Here is a 17,539-nt window from a genome sequence, read left to right as displayed (position 1 = left end):
ATGTAAGGATAAAGGAGAAGGTCCCTGAAGGGAGAATAAACTTCAGTGCTGAGGTAGGGACAAGAGGCCTAAGTGGCACAGGGCAGCATAGGCATGGAAATTCCTTAAGTTCACATTATTGTCAGCACAAAAAATAAACATGTCTTGAATGTGTAAATCTACTCCCAGCATGTCTGTACCCTCTAGAGTGTGTGGTGCTTGGTGTGCTTAAGTGTGGTATTCACATTCTCTGAACAGAGAGAGACATAATTCTCTCTCCCAGGATTTTTCCTGGGGAAGGCAGTGAGAAGCACAGAAGTTAGAAGAGAAAACGATTCTCATCTCTACTTGCTGCTCCTGTTGTTTGGCACATGTGGAATGTGTTATGGGGATTGTTTACTGAGTGTGATTTGTTAATTGGACACCGGTGATGGTTGTTTGGATTGATTGGCCATTGGATCAAAGCTGTGTCGTGACTGTCTCCAGACAGTCACGGGTTTTTCTGTAGTATCTTTTTAGTATCTCTTCAATTTAATATATTATTAGTGTAACATAACCTAGCTTAATAAATTGTTCAGGCTTCTGAATCATGGAGTCAGAGCACATTATTCGCTGCATGGGGGTTGCCCTGTATCGTTACTTAAGCACTCTTGGTAGCTTGGGACACCATCATGCCTATGCAGACTGCATGGCAGCAGTGAGGTCCAACATTCACACACTCAGCCTTTCAGTTCTGCTTGGTGCTCAAGCCTCAGCTGTTGTGTAATATCCACCTTTGATGATGTGTTCACTACTGAATAAGGACAAAGACAACCAAGTGCTTATGGTCTTCCAATACCTTCCCGTAATGGATACTCAGAGATACAGTTCACTGCAAGAGTTATGGAGAAGTTCAGACTATAAAACTGCAAGAAAATTCAAATTATGGACTTGTATATGTTGATACTTACATGATTATGATCACATAAACTTGGGCAACATCAGTGAAATAAATTTCATTTATTGTGGCTTCTTGCATTTTAACAATGTTTAAATAATAACTGACCCAGATGAACTAAACATCAAAAATTATCACTGCCTAGAAATCAAACCATAAAAATTATCTGTTCCTAATAACTAGGATTTTTTCAAAGAAAGTACTAGTGCATAATATTTTATTTGCATGTCTCTTCTTAAGCTGTACAACAAATTTGGAAAGCATGTAGGCAAATAAAAACATACTTTTGGAGGCAAATGTGAGGGAACCATCTTGACAGCCATGAAGGGGTCAAAATGTGACAGAACCTAGTGCAGAAATAGCACAGTGCATGGAAGAGAGGTAGCCCAGTCCCAGTAATGACAGCCTCATCCTCAGATAAACATCTCTTACTGAGGAAAGGATGCTTGTTTTCTCCTCATGTTTTCAAATTTATGAATGTATGACCCGCTTGTTTATTTCCAAATAATTGTCACCCAGATTCCTGCTTCAAGCATTACCTTGTCAGTTATATTTTAATTTTAGAGGGAAACTGATCTTTTAACAGCGAATGGAGATTAATTATTTTCCCAGTTTTTATTTTTCCATAGGTTTTGATCCAGGAAAGCTGCACATCAATAGAATTGGTCCTGGTTCCCCAACTGGAGGAGAGGTGAATATCTCCCATTTAGTAATCCTAGAAAGGAGATGGACTGGCAAGTAGAGCAGTGAGTTACTAGAAAGTGAGTTCTATCTGCTGCACAATGTTGAGAATGGGACAGTCTTCAGTAGTAGAAAAAATCATTTATTTTTGAAAAAGTTATACTTCTGCTTCATTTAAATCCCTCCCATTTTTTGTAATTTCATGTGTCTTTTTGTGTCTGAGTGGTGGCTAGACTTCTTCTCTCTTTTCTTTACTATTTTTTGTTGTTCACTCTTTGTTTTTGCTGTTATTTACCTCCCTGAAATTCAGTAAATTTAGAGTAGTAGTAAGGGAAATAGGTTCTAATGAAGTGAATTTGGTCACTGACTGTGGTATGCCATACATTGTTTAATACAGAAGTAATAGAAGGTGACCAATGTGATACTAAACCTGCTGAAGAAACAAAAAGGAGCTGAAGAAACCAAGGGTCAATTAACCTGGCTTTATTTACTAGACAGATATGTAGATTCATGCAGCTTTTTTGTCTAATTAGCTTAATAACCATCTAAATGACAATATCCTTTTGAATATTAAATATATGTTAAGCATTCTCTCAGAGAAAATGTAGAAATATGAAATCATCACTTAACCAAGTAAACACACTTGATAGTGAGTGATGAGTATCCTGTGTACTGGAGTTAGTGGAGAAATGGTGAGAGGTTATCTGAGGGAAGAGTTGCTCTATAGGGGGAACTCCTCATCAGCACATCTGCTAGGGGTCTTCTGAAGTCAACTGCATATCAGTAGGGATGATAAAACTAATATTGCTGGAGAAATGAAGCTGTCACAGGAAAGAAAGAAAAGTCCCCTTATAGGTCAGCAACTGTTTAAAAGGTATGAAATAGAAGGTAGAGTATATACTTGGTTGTGACAATAGAAGACAGAACTGAGATCTAAGTGCTATGTAGCATAATTTTAAAAAATCTGGAACAAGTATTAATAGAGAAATAAGAGAGTTTGTATATGATATCATTTTTATGATATCATATTTAATCCAGAAACATTTAGGGTGGCTGTCAAAAGTCACAGAAAATTCTCATGCTAACTAAATTTTACAGTGGAAAAAATGCAGTGACATTAGCTGTCATAGATGCAAAGCAATGTAAATGAATAATAATAGTCACTGGTAGTATCCAGGTAACTATGGCTAAAGCTATTATGAATTAAAAGTTCTTCATATTTTTAAAAAAGCCTAGAAGAGGGATGAAGTGAAGCACATATGTCTCATTAAAACTTTCAGTGCTTAAGAGAATCTCAATTGAAACTAAAATTTCAACTGCATTTTTTTGGCTAATCCAGTTACTCTTCACCTACATGTCATAAAGCTGGAGAGAAGTTTTCTCTTTAGTAAGAGTTCAAGGACAGACAAGTAGCTTTTCAAAGCTGCATAAGAAGAAGCTGGACTCCAAATTCACTGACTTCCAGCAGAGATGAAGTGCCATATAAACATATGTGTCTTTATTTATCTCCTCCCTGTAACCACCTACACACAAACTAGCCTAGTTTCTTATCCACACCATGTGGGCAGAGGATGGGAAAACAGCTCCTGGGAGATGCTCCTGCTCTCTCCTTGCAAGGAAGAGGGAAGTCTAGGTTGTTCCAAGGTGCTCTGACTGCAGCTGCTCAGTAACAAACCAAGACTACCCTGGCAGGAGAGTTACTCATCCCACTCCTGTCACAAGTGAAAACCTGGGTCAAATATCTGGGTCCCAGCACAACCACAAATATCAGCCTCTCCTGACAAGACTGTTATCTTTACTTAGCTAATGAATATAGCTGAGGTTTAGCACTTTCTCTCTTCCCTCTTTACACCACACCCAGACTGTTAGACTTCAGATGGCTAAATTACCTTCCCCAAGTTAAAAAACTCACAATTTTGAGTTAAGCATTATCAAAACTGTCATCAAGGATATTCCCTAGCTTTCCATAACAGTAAAATATCGTTTTATTCAATAAAATATATTTATACCTATCCAAAGATGAATAACAGTTTCCTTTGGTTGTCTAGAGTCCATGGAAAAGAAACATTTCATTTATATAAAACAATTATATTGAACAGCAAATACTTTATTTCAAGTATTTTTAAAATGAGGAAATGGTATCAGCAGGATCAAAGGATGTGACAATACAAAAACATGAAAATCAGTGATTTCATTTTGAAATTATTTTGCAGGTTTTTTTCAGATATTTTTAGAGTGTAAAATTTGAATGACTACCCAATGTTATCAAATATTTTGCTCAGGAAAAGAAAGCAGTGGTTGTAAAAATCTCACTATATTTCAAACAGCCTCTCATCCTTTAGAATCTACCATTAATAATAATTTTAAGAAGATGAGATTTTAGACCAAGTTTCCACCTTGGGGGAGTTTTCTTTTTTATCTTGGCATTGCAAACCTTTGAAAAGAAGCATTTCGAATGGAAGGCATGACAGATATTTTAAATGGAACATACAGCTACTAAGCTCCACACTATAATTACTGTCATACTGAAGAAGGTTAAATATTTATGAAGAATGTGCTTTTTATCAGTCAGTCTCATTTTTAAACCTGAATTCTGTAATTGCATTGATATGCCAATAATCAAAGCGGGGTTCTTTCTTGGCAGGCATAAGATTTTCACCAGCCTCATTTATCTGTGAACTGTGGCCAATATAAACAAATTCTGTGTAGTTTTTTTTCATTTTGGATCAAAATTAAATTGAAACCAATTATGCTAGATAACATCTTAGGCAATTCCTGACTGTTTTTTTTTTGTTGTTGTTGTTGTTGTTTTTTTTTTCCTCCAGAGATCAGAAATTGGACTTAATGTATATTGAGGCTTTTTTTTGGTCACCAAATTTGGTTAGGCTGAATAGCAAATTAGAGTCTTAGTAGCATATTTTGCTGGATTGAAATCATGCAGTAAACTTCTGAATATTTTCATGCCAAAACTTACTTCATTACCCAAATTTCCCTGATGCTTGCAGTTTAATAAGTTTGTTGAAAATATGTTCCAAATTCTAGTTTTACCAAGGTTATTACAGGTAACTTTTACCTCATATTGAAATCCTATAATCAACATACTAATAAAATAAAGAGGTGAAAATATTTATTTAATAATTTGATTGATTCACATCAAGCCCCACTATTTTCATGTGACTATTTTGTGTGAATTAATCTAGAACACTGGTCTGAAGAGACATACTAGAAAACATGCCCTAAAGGATGTACAGACTGTGATTTTACAATTAATCAGCCTTTTAAAACTTCTGATGGGTTCTCCATGTGGAGAAGTAATGCATGGTGCTGAGCCCACTCAGTCTAGAGAGGATCCTCATGAAGTGCTCGAGTTCAGGGAGGAGGTGAGGGGTGCCTGCTTTTGAGGTGGAAACTACCTCAACTACCTAAGCAGCACCTTCAGGATGTGATTAACAGAATAACAATAAATGTCTACAGAATGTCAGGTCAGCCAACCCTCCAATGTTTTCCTCTCTTCTGAAGAAAACTCCATGTTTTCTTCTTTCTATGAACTGGAAAGGAACAGACCCAGCCATTTGAAGTTGTATGAAAAGAATGCTACCCCTTTGTATTCATAGGAATCCTGACACAGCACAGCTGTTCTCTGAAAGAAAGCAAGTCCTGCTCAGTTGTGTGAAAGGTATACTCTTGTCCTTGGGAGGAGGTCCTGGACCCTGGTCCCAGGAGAGCTGCAAGGACCATCCCCAGAGTAACAGAAGTGAGCACCCTGTAGTGCAGTGTTTTCTCATGGGTACTCAGAGAAACTTTCCATTAACAGTGCAGGATTCTGTGGGATAAATCTCATTGTGCACCAGGGTGGGGAAGCTAAGGGACAAAATTCTGGTGTGAGTTCCATGAAGTAGAGCATTTTTCATCCTAAGGAGTCCTGGTTTTTCACAACTTCCAGAAAATATTGTAAAGGGCTAAAAGTGTCAGTAAAGCTGAGTCATGAAGCATCTTAAAATAAATTTGCTCTTTTTAATTTCATTACAATTTAAGTAACAACTTAGAATTTAAAAAAAATAAATTGGCATTTACAGAATTAATTTTCTTCTATTCAAGCTATAAAGCTTGGAATATATACTTTCAGAATTTGTTATGAATTTAGTAATTATTTCTGACTCTTTCAGGGTTCAGTTTTTTTTGGTTGACAATCTGAATGCAAAGAGTTAAATCCTGGGAAATGGCAACAAGGTTGTTAAAGGAGTGCCTTAGAAGGTAGAACAATGACACAGATAAGGCAGCCTAAGGTATATTACTTCAAAGAATTTTAGATATGAGTGGCTTCTGGGCTGTTGGGATACAAACTGGCTCTGTGTAGGCTGCAGTGGGGTACTCTTCCCAGGGCTATGCCTGGGTTCAGCAGAGATCTGAAACTTCAAAGACTTTAGGAAAGGGGAGGGGGCATTAATAGATTAGGAAAGGCTATGAGGGATGAATCAATGGAAAGCTGACAGATTGCAAGAGACATGGGAAAATATCAAGAGTGGTGAGCTGAGTGGGGTGTTGGGGTTTTTGCTTTGTTTCGTTTTGCTTTACTTCCGGAAATGAGGTTAGTTCAGCTCATGAGAAAATAAAAGTTTCACACAGTTCTGTGTATGTTCCAGAACTCATGTTTCAGTTCTTGTTTCCCAGGTGCAATCATATAACTGTGACTCTGTACATATGTTTAAGAAACAATTATGTTCAATGATTTATTGCTACTCAGATAAATCCTGGGAGAGGTTAAGCTGCAAATCCCACTAAAGAGAGATGAAATAAAGGTCTAGCATCTCTGATATACATTCTTGAAGATCCAAAAGAAAGAGATTCTCATATGTCTATTAGCTGTGACTGTGATGTTCATAATTGTTTCTCCAACATTACATTAAAATAATTGTATAAATCTGATTCTTCCCCTCAACAAAGGCAGACTGAGGACAGTCAAGATCATCACAGACTAGTAAGATTGTGTCTGTTTTGTCCAGAGTGACCTTGTACAGAAGTTATCTGTGTTGGTAATACAGAAAATGAAAATATTACATCCTTTAACCTTTGTTATCTACTGTTATCTAGATCTCTGTTATTTTTCTATTAATCTATTCTCTGTTAAGTAAAAATGTTTCTTACAAAACTATTCTTCTGCATCATTTGCTGCTTTATATTCACAGATGCATAAGGGATTAACTTTTAACTCCTTTTATATTGTGTTAATAGAATTGCATTATATATATTGCTGATCAGCTTCTAGCAGGTGCAAATGCCTTTAGGTGTTTTCTTGTGGGTTTTTTTTTATTCCCTTAGTTTTTAGTTGAAGATGATTTAAAGGGGCAATAAATGTTGAACAAGGTTGCTGCATTCAGGAAAGTATAGTCAGAGTAGAAGGGTCTGGAAGGAAAGCTTTATGAGGAGCAGCTGAGGTCACTTGTTCTGCTCAGCCTGGGGAAGAGGAGACTGAGGGGAGACCTCACTGCAGTTACAGCTTCCTCGTGAGAGGAAGAGGAGGGGCAGGTACAGCTCTCTTCACTCTCTGATCAGTGACAGAACTCGAGTAAATGGCCTGAGGTTCCGTCAGGAGAACTTTTGGATAACAGGAAAAAGTTTTTCACCAGAGTGTGTTTGGGCACTGGAACAGGCTCCCCAGGGAAGTGGTGACAGCACCAAACCTTTCTGAGTTCCAGAAGCATTTGAACAATGCTCTCAGGCACATGGTGTGATTTTTGGGGTGTCCTGTGCAGGCCTAGGAGTTGGACTCAATGGTCTTTATGGATCCCTTCCAACTCAGTATATTCTGTGATTCTAGGATTCCATTATGTTAATTCTAATAAGACAATATTGGTTTTGCTTAAAACATGCTAGCCTGATCTCTTTGTTCTTCAAAACTATTTTAGTGTCCTTGAAAATACTGGGCTTATATGAAAATGGTATAATATTTGAGGAATTCTGAATAAATAAATCATTAAATACAAGTTTTAGCATTCGAGTGGAGTCTCTAGCAAGTAGCTCATCTGAAGTCTTTAACTTCAGTTACATTCCTTCAAGTACAGTGATTCGAAAGGCACAGGGAATCAGGGGCAAATTGCAGGAATGATAAACGTTATGAATTATGTTATTTAAGGGGTATAATTTAAAGATCTGAAGAAAAGCTGTTTGTTTCCAAAAATATCTCCATAGGAATCCTTATGGAAATTCTATTGTTCCCTTTCCAGAATCACAATCTTATGTAATACTTAAGTACTCAAACAATTTTAAAGGATTGATGGTGAGGTACCTGTAGGTTTTTAAATTCCTCTTTTGGAATCTTGCCTGACAACATTCGTGCAAGGATGTTCTAAATTACACTTAGCAGAAAACATAGCAGAAAAAAATCAGCTTTATGTGACTGATTTTGCAAATGAAGCTGTAAAGGTTTTTGTTGTACATCATCTGGATATCTGAGGTAATGTTGTCACAAACATTCAGATGTTGTTTAAATCCTGTTCATGATTTTTACAGCTAATCAGGCAGAACAGCAATAGAACATAATTTTTGCAAACAGTACTGTAAATGGTATAACACATTGCATTGCATACTTCTTGAAAGAAGACATGAGGTACATCTTACTACCAGGTGTATAAATATTTAAACAATTTGCTGCCAGTTTATTTAGGTGAAAAATCAACTTCCATTCTGATATTCAGCTACAAAAATCAATCAGAAAAAGGCTTTGCTTATTTTATAGGACTATTACCAAAGAATGGCAATTTACATTTCCTGTTTTAGTCTGCAGAACAGCAGTCTATGGCCAGATATATCCAATTACTCTCAATGACTTAAGGAAACATTGTTGCCTCCTGCAAATGAAACATCTATATGGGCACTTCAAAAAAATTGGAAATCTTGATTCTGTTGGCAGGTGTTTTTTTTTTTTTTTTTTTTTTTTTAAAAAACTTTTTAAATTTTTTTTTTTTTTTTTTTTTTTTTTTTTTTTTTTTTTGTTTTTTCCTGTTCATGATTTTTACAGCTAATCAGGCAGAACAGCAATAGAACATAATTTTTGCAAACAGTACTGTAAATGGTATAACACATTGCATTGCATACTTCTTGAAAGAAGACATGAGGTACATCTTACTACCAGGTGTATAAATATTTAAACAATTTGCTGCCAGTTTATTTAGGTGAAAAATCAACTTCCATTCTGATATTCAGCTACAAAAATCAATCAGAAAAAGGCTTTGCTTATTTTATAGGACTATTACCAAAGAATGGCAATTTACATTTCCTGTTTTAGTCTGCAGAACAGCAGTCTATGGCCAGATATATCCAATTACTCTCAATGACTTAAGGAAACATTGTTGCCTCCTGCAAATGAAACATCTATATGGGCACTTCAAAAAAATTGGAAATCTTTTTTTTTTTTTTGGGGGGTTTTTTTTTTTTTTTTTTTTTTTTTTTAACAAACATTTTAAAATTTGTTATGTTTTATGTATTTTTTTTCTTTCTTTGTTGTGTTTATTAGAAAAGAATGTAGTCCTATATTTAATTTAACTTAGGTAAGTTTATAAATCTAATAGTCATCGACCTCATTGCTGCAGCACCTTTTTCTTCCCGCCTGCTGTTTTCTTCTTTTCATAATTTCTACAGAAGTAGGGCAATACAGCCCTTTTCCAGTGACACCAGAGTTCACCTAAACCTACACTTTCTTTCATGAATCTTGTTTCTTTCCCAGATAAGAGTCAAGACAAGTGACCTGAGCATACACTCAGTACAAACAGCACCACTGTGTCTCAATAAATCTGTATTCTAATGATTTTGAGGCAAAATATCTCTTGATGTATGCAGCCAGTAAAGCCATCTCAAGAAAGGAATTAATTTAAATGCCAGTTTGTTGTAAGAGACATACTGAATGACCAATTCTGAAGCTCGTGCTTTCACCTTTTGCTCCTAAGCTCATCTCCATTTCATGGTAACTTCATGTGCTCTTTTGAGGCCACCTCTTGATCTAGACCAAATTGAGAGAAAACAGTTAAGAGATTCCACAGTGTTTCTCTGGGTGTGTTCTAGAGCTGGTTGTCTTTCTCCTGTGAACATGTGCATGAATTATAATTAAAAAAAAAGGAAGAAAAAGGCTTAGCAACTTCACATTTCTCTGACCTCTTATCTAAATTACAGCTGACATCTGAGCATAGTCATGACCTTGCTTTGCAGTTTATGAAAGTCTTTGTTCACCATGGCCATTGTGTGAGAGACCTCTCTTACCAGATCAGCACGATCCTGCAGACATTTCATTCAGTGAAATGAAAGAAAGTGGTTGTGGTTGTGGCAGTGGTGGTGGCTTCTTCTGCTTTTCAAATCAGCATTTTATCCTGCAAGCTCAGATTGCAAGGTATAGCTTTTTCTTGATTGTTTGTGGAGACTAATAAATTGTTAGGAGATGAATAATGATTAACAATTTCAAGGGAATGATGATTGTCTTTATGGTTCACATCTCATCAACCAATCTGCTCTTGCCTGCTTTATCTTGTCTGCTTATCTTGCCTGCATGAGCAAGCTGGAATCTGCCTCGGTTACCACTTCTGCATAGTCTTTTTGTTTTATTTTGAAGTATTAAATGGAGAGAAGGAAACTGGCATTTTCTTTCCCTGAGGCATTCACTAAATATACTAGAAAAGGCAGAGAAGCCTGGTAACTCCTTTACTGCTGTACAAGCTCCAAGAAAGCCAGAAAAAAAAAATCTGTTTTCATTTTCTCCCTTATACTTGAATTACAGGTGTCAAAATATGGGTAATTTAGTAGAATTTTCTAGGGATATAAAAGAAAATAGCTTGATCCACCATAAGACTTTAGTTTGAACTGCAGAATATACTATCAATGAACCATAACTGCTGGGACTCTCTGCATCCTTCTGCTGCATTTAACTTAATTGTCTGTTTTAAGATAAATTGTAAAGCAACATATCAAGTTAGCAGCTTATTGACTGTCCTGCTGGAAAATATGTAGAGCAGGCATGTTTTTAAATTATTTCTGTAAAGGAGTGAACAAGTCTGTCTGTACAAGACAAGCAAGCATATGTCTGTACATAGCAAGCATTGGACTGATAGGCAGTAACTCAAAAATGAACTGAACTTATTTGGGTGGAGGGGATTTTATTACTTATGGGTTGTTTCCATGAACACTTTGATTATAGATAATTTCTACATGATTTCTTGTTCTTTGAAAGATATCTGGCTCTATACAACTCTGCTTGTAATTTAAAAGAAACCTTTTTTCTCTCATGCTGTTTGGCTACTTTAAGAAGGATAGCTATATAACCTTGGTATTCTTTTCTGGGACCAGAGAGATAGGAATTTAGTTTCATTTTAATAAAGTCCTTCACATCATTTCAGAAATGAAGAGGCACTGTGGAACCACTACAGTTAATTTTTCTTAACATCTGTTTTCTTAACATCTTTTCCAATGGTAAAAAAATTTATGATATCAAAGTGTGTAGGGTTTAATGAACCTATGTTAATTTAAACAATATGAAAGTTTGGCTTACCATCTGTAAAATTCTAGTGCATGTCCAATGTGTGTATTTTATTTGATTATTTGGGTTTCTTCCATTATTTAACTTGATAGAATGCTAAATTCCTGTGATACATTTACAACTGTTCCATAGAAAGCAGAGCTGAGGTGGGTCTCCCTTCCCTTCTGGTTGGTTCTCTTTAACTTTTGCCTATGGAGAAAGCAAAACTTCAGAAAAGGTTAGCTAAGCTAAGGGGGGTTTATCACTGGAGATAGCATAAACAGAAAAATGAAACTACCTAACTGAGATGATTTTAAGTGTTTTTAAAGATGAGATTTTATTTTCATCACTTCAGTTTGCAGACATTTAAAATGTAGTGTTTTTTCTTCAGTTGTGGACTCCTTGTATTGGGTTTTGGTTTCTTTGTGTGTATAGTTTTGGCTTGGTGGGGTTTTTTTAGAAGGTGGAGGCTATTTCCCTGTGACAATATTCACAAAGCCTTCAGGAGGCTATCAGAGCTGCCATAAAAGAATCCAGTACTTCTGGAAATTGCTTTTCAAAATGCCAAAGGTTACTTTTCTGCATTTTCTGAATAAACTGTAGTTTATATCTATGGACCTAAAGAATTGTCTCCCTTTCCACAGATGATTGTATGGAGGACAGCACATTTAATCAGTGCATCTGAGAGCAGAGCAAGATAACAATCCTGCTGATTAGAATAAAGGTTTTCCCAATTACTGATATTTTGTTTAAAATTGATCAATAATTTTATATTCTTTTAGAAAACACTTTTTCTTGTCATTATTTTTCTGATTTATTGCACTCATCAAATATTCAGTTATAAATATACAAAATTGTGGCACAATTGCCTTGTGAAATTGGCTGAGGGTGGTACTAAAAGTGCCTCCTTCAAAACCAGGAATTATCTTAGACCCTCTACCCTTTGTTGGCAGGCAGACAAAATGTTAAGGATTGCATGGAAAGGCAAAAATTGAATGGAAAACACAACCCATTGAAAGATGAACATTTTGAGAGGTGCGGGGAATTCTGCACTTCCACAGTTTCAGTGTCCTCACAGACAGGTTTGGGGGTCTTTTACCAAGGCCCCCTCTTCACCCAGAGTGTTTGAACACTATTACATCTAACATCAGTCAAGTAGAAAAAATGAGCCCTAGGCATTCATTCAGTTTAAATGTTTTTATCAAAAGCATTTATCAGTTCATGGGTTGGTCTGAACTAGAGGAGCCAGTGTGTGAAGACAGGTCATGCTGAAATGTACATCCATACAAAGGCTGTGGTGGCACACCACAAAGTGTTCCATGGAACAATTCACAGCAACCTCCACAATGGCCACTGCGTGCCACTTCCCTAGTCCTCTTTGCATGACCAGTGCTTTAAAGCAAATGTACAAAAAGACACATCAGTTCCCTGATCCAGTTCAAAGGATAACTGCCCACAAAGTTGTACCAAGTCCTAAGACAGTAAAAATAGAGGGCAGGAATATCTCAAGGTACTGCAATACCTGAAGATATTTTGTAGTTTAATGGGCTAGTTTTTGGTGGCAGTGTTGGAATGAAAGGCTGTCTCACATTCAGGTCTGCTCAGGGATGCTTCTGTTTGCAGAACTGTGATAACCTGAACCAGGGACCTGATGCAGCTGAAAAAACAAGTTTTGTTTGAGTTCCTTTTCAGCTGAATTCACTCCTGTTCTGGCACAGCTCTGAACAGCTTTGGCCAGAATAAGCAATATCTCTGAGTGTTCAACCATGGCTTGTATCTGCTGAAATCACATTCTGAATTACTGGTTTGGGGAATAGGAAATTCTGGGGCATCATTCCTAGCAAGTATTTATTACTAGACAATCAAACACAAGGCATAATGGCCTGTGTGCCAAAGAAATGGATGCAATTTGAAAGGCTGAGGTCCTTCACTTAGTAGGAACAACAACAAAGCTGTCTCCTGAATAAGGCAATGAAGAGTTTAGCAGCAATACCAGTGAAATGTGTTCCTTCTGTCTGCACTGGGCACATTGTCCTCCCAGTTGGTTCAGCTAACTGTTTATAAGGCAAGCAGTTATGTGGGTGGAGTAGAGAGCTGCTTCTACTAAGCCACTTTCTCCTTTATGTTTACACTGTTATTTCCAGAATACTCACAGCTAAACAGTCCAATTTAAGGCTGGTAATCTGGAACACAGGGGAAGAAAAGGAATCTTTTTGAGGTGACAGATGAGAGGCAGAAAAACTCTCATGCTTGTGCTAAGGTGGAGGAAACACACCAGAACTCTGCAAGTCCTCACAGAGGCTCTGACACCATTTTATCCTTGCTCTGAGAACAAGAAAGGATTTCCTTTTCATTTTCACGAGCTGTCAATCTCTGTACAATGACATGAACAGTTAATTCGCTTGCTAAAATCCATTTTTCATGCATTGCCATCTTTTTAAGGGAGAGTAAATCCTTTCCTTTACTTACCATGCTTGAAATTTAACTTTCTTGTATAAGGCTGTAGAAAAAAAGTTTTTCTGTGAGTCACAGAAAGGAGCATTAGAGGCAGTTCAACTTTTACTTTTTTTCCCCCAGTTTATGAATGTCTGAGAATTAAATGATGCAAGTTTATTACCAAAAAATGGCATTAGGATTTTAATATCATTTGATGTTAAATAATTAAGTTAGAAAACAAATGCCAACATGATAAACCATCATATGCACCATATTCAACATATAGTTACATTCAATAATAAATATCTTATGGAATTCATACAACAGAAGCCCACACAAGAATAAGGAAGCTGCCAAAATAGTATCATATCCAGTTGGCTTAGTCAGCAAGAAACCAACTGGTCCACAGATGCTCTTTTTTCTATGAGAAAATATCCTCTTTTGCAAGTCTCTTGTCTGCAAAATGTTTCATATGAACTCTTCTCCTCCTGCAGGCTGTAAATAATTTATTCATCAAACCTTTTTATTTGTAGCAGATGGAAAACTCAGTACAAATTTAAAAACAAAAAAGGGGAAGACTAGAAACTGAGGTGAATAACTCTAATTGCATTATAGTGTGCTAACTTGTAAAAAATGCCTTAAGGCATGGGAATCAACGGACACCCAGATGGATTTGGATGCCTTTTCTCTGGCACAGACCAGAACTGGAAAAGAAGTTGTTCTGAGAATTGAGAGTTGAGAGTGCTTGTTCATCATATGTAAGGATATGAACAGAAGTAATGAGGTTATGACAAGTTGTTCACCTGTATCCAGTGTTCCCTTTCTATCCACTTTCCTTTATTCATGCAGCTGCCTAGCTGAGGTCCAGCCAGTGTCACAGTAAAATAGAGTAGGTGCTCTATTTCTGTAGCATGTGTCCTTTTTTCCCCCTCTATTATTCCCTTTGGCACAGGAACACATATATTTTGTCAGAAAATTATAAGACATTAAAACAAAAAACACCTGCTATGGTTCCAATTCCTTTTCTTTCAGAACATGCACACTTTTGATACCTTAGGTTTAGCAAAACTTCACCAACTGTTGTTAATTGACTATAGAACATAATTCACATTCCTGCACTTTGTATTTTACATAAGGTCACAGAGGGAACAAAGACCCTATTCCTGCATGCATTAAGAGAATGGTTCTCAAAATGCTTTTATCACTTCCAAAGAAACAGAGATACCATTTGTATAATGGGGAAAAGTCTCATAATATGTCAAATAACATAGTTGCTATTGTAGCAACAAGAAAGTTTTGTTACTTTGATTATACATTTCTATTTATAACATATCATTTACCATTAGATAACTACGTACATGTGATGATGGTGTGACAATAGCTCCTCCTCTAATGCAATGACACAGACCAAATAAGCTGAATTTCATTCAACTAAAGTTTAAAACATACCAGAACAAACACAAATAAAGTATTTTTTGAGCTTCATAATGCTTTCACATTCATTTGAATAGTATTCTGTAAAAACACCATCAGATAATGGATCTATTTCTGATAGGGTGATAATATAATCGTTAATAGCACAGATGTGACAGGACAGTAGCACACAGGGGAGGAAAGAAGAATTACACAAACTACACGGATAGGAGATACCCTGAAAAGTGTTTGGTTAAGAATTACTGCAAGAACTCTTTATTTTGAGAGTTATCTGTACTGAACTGTGATGGATCCTGAAAGCTGGCCTGATCTTTATTGATGAAATATTGCTGACTGACTGATTGTAAACCAAGGAGGGGAGGGCATGTTAGTTGTTCTGTTTTTTGTGAATGTATAAATATCCCTGCTTCTGTAATCTTGATCCAAATTAAGAAAAGAAAAATTTTGCCATCAGTTTCAGAATACTCTGTGCAAGGCAATGTGCCTTTGTAATTGAACCCATGTGTCAGAGTTGTATTACAATTTTTTTTTCTTATACTAAGGGATGCACCTGCTATCTGGGATTTGGTTCTTAAAATATGTTTTGGCAGAGAATAATATAAATACTGAGTATAAAGGTGATGTAATTATGATAGGGTTATTGACTTGGAAGTTAAATGAAGACATTGCTTTCATAGACAACATAAAGTTATCTCCAAGCCAAAAATTTCACGTTCCTTACCATAAAAAAGAAAAAAAAGTTTTCTCAGACCAATGAGATCAGATGTTCCTGTGCATCCAGCTGCTTCCCACCCTGACTTGCACATTTTATACCTCCCAGAAGGCATTTAAAATCTGCAGCATCACTGTTGAGTTTATTGCACTATTAAGTTAAAAACTGCATCAACTGTTGTGTCGTATTTAAATAGAAAATTTATTGTGGATGGGTTATTGTTGCAGGAAAAGAGTACTGTTCTCTGCTAAAATTCTGGAAGACATAAATGCAATCTCTTTTATTTATAAAAATAAATGTAAGGAAATTATTAATGATTTTTTTTTTCCATTCACATGATATTTGCATGGCTTCCACCCATAACTGGCCTCTCCAATCAATTGAAAAATGAAGGAATTAATATTGAAAATACAATATTTTGAGCATAACTGGGCACTGGACAGAGTCGTATAAATAAAAGTTGCTGGGATAAGAATGAGAAAATATTGTTACAGCTGTAGAGGCACATACTTGCAACTATTTCAGCAGGTATATACCTGTACCAAGTTCAACGCATTTTGTTGACTTAGCTTAGTTTAACTTAATGCTTTTGCCTTATTTTAGTTTTATTACTTTGTTACTGTATTTGAAAATATCTAATAACATACTCCTGCAAAATTTCGTTCACAATGTGGTCTGAATTAGGACTTTCAAGTCACAGACTTCAGAAAAAATAATGGAGAAGGAATATTCCTACAAGAAATAGTTTTGATGTACAGTCTCTTACTTATAGAGTACATGTGTGATATTTTTTAAATATGTGGTCAGCCATGATATATAAACAGAAGATACATGGAAATATGCTATATGCCATATTCCATAACCCATATTTCTCTTTGGCATTTGAAATCTGTTTGAATGACAACAGGGAATGAAATCCTGGCTTTCTGCAGACTCTGAAAATAGCAGTAGACAAGGAAACATAAAATTATCAGCTTTGAGAACCAAACTAAAAAAGTTTTCATCTAAAATATTCTATAGTGTTAAGTTTCACACACTCATCAATGAATGCAGCAAGATTTAAAAATTGATAGATTTTTTTCTGATATGTTCCAAAGGAATGTTGATTTATTCAAGCACAGATGTTTTTTCACCTCTAACAGCAGGAAAAATACAAGGAAGAGCAAAGCACATGTAACAAGTTCATGCAGCATTACCAGTACATGTAGAAATACTCTTGATGAAATAATAGCTTTGGTGTTCTTTTCCCTTTCCATAATCTTCCAGCAGTGTTCCCGGGATAATCATTATAGTCTAATCTTTGTCCTCTGAAGGTACAATATCTGGCTTTCAAAGTCTCACACTAATCTACGTTGTGACGCAAAGGGCAAGACACAGTCCTGCAGTGCCACCCTGAATAATTATTTGTTTGGCATTTCTTTTTGTACTCAAGGGGAGTGCCCAGCTTTGAATTCTCATAAAGTCTTGTATTTATTTTAGTTTTCAAGAGTGATCACAGGCTTGGCTAGGTGCCCTGAGAAAACAGGTCTCTGGAGCAACACCCAAGTGGCTGTACTTTAAACCAGAGCTAGTAGAGCTTTAAAGAAATAAATACCTGTGTTGCATAACACTGAAAAGGTATTTCAAGGATTTTTTTCTTTTATGAACAGATATGACATACCTTCAAAGGTCATTATTAATTTTTCTAGAGTCCCAAATGGAATATGCTTTGGCCTTCTTCTTTCATTCTCTCTTCACTTTCTGATGGCTTTTGTTATTGTATAACACCTCTTTAGAAACAGCCTAGTAAATATATTTAAGTACGGTAATTAGTGTGGAAAATGAATATTGCTCTGATTAAACAGAACATTCACACTCAGAA

This window comes from Onychostruthus taczanowskii, unplaced genomic scaffold (assembly GCF_017590055.1).
Source record: "Onychostruthus taczanowskii isolate IOZ18803 unplaced genomic scaffold, ASM1759005v1 scaffold2, whole genome shotgun sequence".
Taxonomy (NCBI): Eukaryota; Metazoa; Chordata; class Aves; order Passeriformes; family Passeridae; genus Onychostruthus; species Onychostruthus taczanowskii.
The sequence above is the reverse complement of the archived record's forward strand: the minus strand, read 5'-3'. Positions refer to the sequence as shown.